This window comes from Microtus ochrogaster, chromosome 8 (genome assembly GCF_000317375.1).
Source record: "Microtus ochrogaster isolate Prairie Vole_2 chromosome 8, MicOch1.0, whole genome shotgun sequence".
Classification (NCBI taxonomy): Eukaryota; Metazoa; Chordata; class Mammalia; order Rodentia; family Cricetidae; genus Microtus; species Microtus ochrogaster.
In genome coordinates, this window is record NC_022015.1 from 52,123,060 (window position 1) to 52,127,421 (window position 4,362).

The 4,362-nt window shown below is 41.5% G+C and overlaps 1 protein-coding gene across 28 annotated transcripts in view; it reads left to right on the forward strand.

Moving 5' to 3' along the window:
• Positions 1–4,362, forward strand: part of Trpm3 (transient receptor potential cation channel subfamily M member 3) — an 805,264-nt gene that overhangs the window by 456,049 nt on the left and 344,853 nt on the right. The window lies entirely within an intron of this gene.

The window sequence follows — 4,362 nt, forward strand, 5'->3', positions numbered from 1 at the left end:
CATCTCTAACCCCCCTGAACAACAATTTGAGAGGGAGTTTCTCATGCCTGATACTGAGGTTTTTGTTAGCTAGTCTATGGCTCTTGGGCCAAGGACATTATCACCACAAATGATTTAATTTCACTTCAGCTATATACATATGTGAACACGCACTATTTTAACCAGCTACTTTCAAAACTTAGCTCATTTTGCAATGCACAGTTGTGAAAAGGTGCTGAATGCACAACTCCTCCCCATTTGCTGGAGTTGTGCTAACAGGTAGAACAAACCAAGTCCCAAACACTGTGGAACTCTTCCAAACACATTTCCCATGGTGGGGGTGTAGATTAGAAATACAAAGCTTATGGCACAGACTGACCTTGCTTCTACAGGTTTTTCTGAAAGCAGAAGTTGAGAAGTAGTGATTAGCTGAGTGTCTTTTGTGTGATCCAGAGAGCTGAGACCTGGAAGGTCTAAGCAGAGATGAGTAATAACAGAGAAATGTCATTGAATTCCCTCTTGTATGCCAAAGTTTGAAGTCAGCTGAGCTTCAACACAGGATCCTGGTCCAAATCCAACATCAGGGACAGTTTACTTAAGACGAGAGTCAATTCCCGTGAGCTTTAATATGAAATCTGTGGTCAGGACAACACAGGGTGTAGAAGAGCCTAGTTTAAAATAAAAGTCACCAGACTATCCCATGAATAAAATCATAGCTATCAGTTTACCCCAAGGCTCATCAAGACAACCATCGGGCTGGTGTCCTTCAGGTCATACTCTCGGCTCTCAAGACTGTCTCCTACTAACTTGTGTGTGGTCACTAAATATATCAATGACTTGCCAGCTGAGGCTTGCCTCTTCCACTGATTCATCTTGAATACCCCAACCTGGTTTCTGGGGTTAATACTGGAATATTCTTTCAAGAGCGTTAGATGACAGAACCTCATCCTTAACCACTGTTTCTAAAGATGATGGAAATGTTTCTTCTGCCTTAGGGAAAAGTCTGTGACTGCTCTGGTCTCCAAATGGAGGGTAAGGAATGAACTGAGTGAAGGTTTGGTTTGCCTTTTTAAAATCTCTAAAAATGTATTTACGATAAAGTAGTAGTTGTTTTTTTCAAATGACTAGTTACTTCATCACTTGTTGACTATTTCATTTACCTTTTTAATTAAACTTCCAGTCCATTTATGTCATGCAATTGAGTTTAAAATTCTTGAAGGATGAACCTGTAAATTAAGAAGTTATTGTTGTGAAGCAGCCACCCCCTCCTCCTCCACCCCCAGAAAAGCTGTCTGCTGCATTTTGTTGCCTACGTGAATCCTACTGATTTATCAGAAAGCACTAGAAGGAAAGAGTATAAGTTCACAGATACTCACAAGCCTTTTGTACTTTTTTGTAACTGGATCACACATTCCCCTTTTGCCAGCTAGCCCTTGAATCTTTACAGAACTGTAGAATATTTAAACACGTGATCACTGTCTGAATGATCAGCATCGCAAGGCACCTTTTAAATTTTTTTCATTCCCTGGCAATTTCAGACATGTTCATATCCAACCCAAACTCCACCATCCCTTGGTACAGATTCCCTTTGCCACCTTCGTCTGTTCTTCCTCCTCTTTTTTTTTCTTTTTATAACTAACTGGGCCTAGTTAATTCTGCCTTTATGCACATGAATGTAGGACCATCCACTGGAACATGGGAAACCTATCAACAGTCACATAATGAAGGAAAAACGAATCCCCCCACACACACAGAGAAGCCTTCAGTTGACAATATTTTCTTAGCTTAGGGTAGAACCTGTAGACAGAAGTTTCTGTCCCACCTGATCCCGCAGCCATTCAGCTTCAAAGAAACACACGGAGGCTCATATTAATTATAAACTGTTTGACCTATTAGCTCGGGCTTATTATTAACTAGCTCTTACACCTTAAATTCACTCATAATTCTTGTCTATGTTTAGCCATGTGGTTTGGTACCTTTTCTCAGTAAGACATTCTCATCTTGCTTCCTCAATGTCTCTGGCTGGTGACTGACTGACTCTCTTGCGTTCTTCATTCCAGAATTCTCCTAGTCTGGTTGCCTCACCTATACTTTCTGCCTGGATACTGGACAATAGGCTGTAGTGGCATTTTAATTATATTTTAATAAATAAAGCATTCCTGGGGGTGGGGAGAGTAAAACAGCCACGCTGGACAGCCTTACAGTTAGGCAGTGGTAACACACACTAGTTACCATAGAAACCGGGTGGTGCACACCTTTAATCCCAGAACTAGAGAATATTATAAAATGGGAGGAAATAGCTCTCAGACAGTCTTAGTCTGTGCTGCTTGGGGGGGCTTTGGGGCCTCTTAGACCTAGTGAGGTATCTCATGCTTGGCACTGAGATTTTTATGACTTCTAATAGAATTAATGTCCACTCATGAAGAGTACCTCTGTCCAAACTACTTTTTTTTTTAAAGTTGGATTTAAAAAAAAAAAAAAAACAAAAAAACATTTGTTTTTAGCTTCCAAAGTAGTGTGCCCCCATAAGACTTTTTAATACATCATTGGTTTTGGTTAGCTAACCATCTTCCATCTCTTTTTCCCATTTCCAGCCCTTACTTTTACTTCAACCTTTAACCTCCAGTATTCCTTCTCTCTACTTTCATATGACATATTTTCTACCACCCCCTCAAGGCTTCTGTGAGAGCCGCCTTTCTAGTTATGAGTGCTATAAACACAAACATGATTCTGTTTATAATCTAACCAGAAGACATGTTAGATATGTCACTATTCTTGGAATCAGACATATTATTGAAGATAGCTATTTTTGTCAGAGTTCTTGCTGTCTGATGACCCAAACAAATGCAGAGGGGCACACATTGATGAGTGAAGGAACAAGGTAATAGATGATGTCACTCGGGTTCAATGTGTATAGACCAGGAGATTGGTATATTTGTAGGCAATCCATGATGTGCAACCAGCTTCCTGCGCTTCTTCTTTCTGAGAGATAAACGCACAAGGTAATTATGCATTCAGCTTCGTCCTTCAGGATAGCCCTAACAGCCGTTCTTTACTTCAACATTTATTAAACAACATGACACTCTAGCACCACAGTATTACTGATGTGGTGCCAAATGTATATTGGGTCCTTGGCTGCTTAGATGCTTAAAATCTGATGAGGGAGGCAAAGTAATTAACAATCTAATTAAATCCAACCCAGAAAGTATTACAATGGAAATATATCCAAAAGCCTGAAAGAATTGGGAGCCTACAGAAGAGATAAACTGCCTGGAGCATTGGGGAAGTCATCAAAGAAATGGCCATTTCCACTGTGGGTAGGAGAGTATTGTGTGACAAAAATTTTTCCAGGGAGAAACAACACACACATCTACCCAACTCCAGATAGGAAAACTGCAATAAACCAAATACAGACCACCATCAAAGTTTAACAAGGTGAAACAAGGAGTTTTATTGAGGTTATTTACATGACTATGGGTGAGGGGTTGCTTACAGGAGCAGAAATGATTCAAGGATAGGTGCAGTGCATCACCTAGGCTCACCCCAGCATGGGTGGCAGCTCACAAAGCTGGGGTCCAAGGGCAGCCTGCAGCCTGCTCAACAGGTTGGGGAGTGTTCTTTCTCAGGTACCTCAGCTGGTCTAAACCTCATCCAGGTAGCTCAGCTGGTCTCTGCTCCTTCTGGGAAGCTGATCTGGTCTCAGAATCTTTGCAATTTTGTGTGGCTGGATCTTCTCGGCAGTGCTACCATTTTGGGGGGGGGGGGGTTAGCTTTCTCCAGTCTGAGAGGAACTCTCAGCTTTCATTGTTTACTGTGACATGGAGGAGCTTCCTGAACCTAGTCGGTTTTAGAGACTTCCAGAAGCTATCCTGAGTTCTTTACCGTCTTGCTTAAGGAGTTTCCCTGTAGATTGAAATGTTTCAATCTCTGAGGAAACTGTTACACAACCCAGATAGAAGCTGCAGTCTTGGAATCAGGGCTGGAAGAAACGAGGAGAAGACTGAGCATTTTCGAAGGAAGCCAGGGTGGGGTTGCGCAATGAGGCTGAGTAGCAGTTTGAGTCTGAAGATGAAAGGTTCTAAAAGAATTGCCTGTTCTCACTGTGATTTGAGTATGTCTTCCAGCGTTTGCACATTGGATCCTTGAACCTCCGTCAGCAGTATGGAGGGGAAGGACCTTCAGGATGTGTGTCCTTGTGAATAGGTTAAGCCCACCACTGCAGTAGTGGATAAGAGATTGGAGGAGTTGCTCCTGATGCAAGCTTCACATTTTCCCTCTCTTCTTTTTTTTTTTTTTGTTTGTTTGTCATTTGAGTTCCTTTTTATCAATATATTTCATTGATAAAGTGGCAAGCACTTTCTTAGTCCTCTCATGGACTATTTT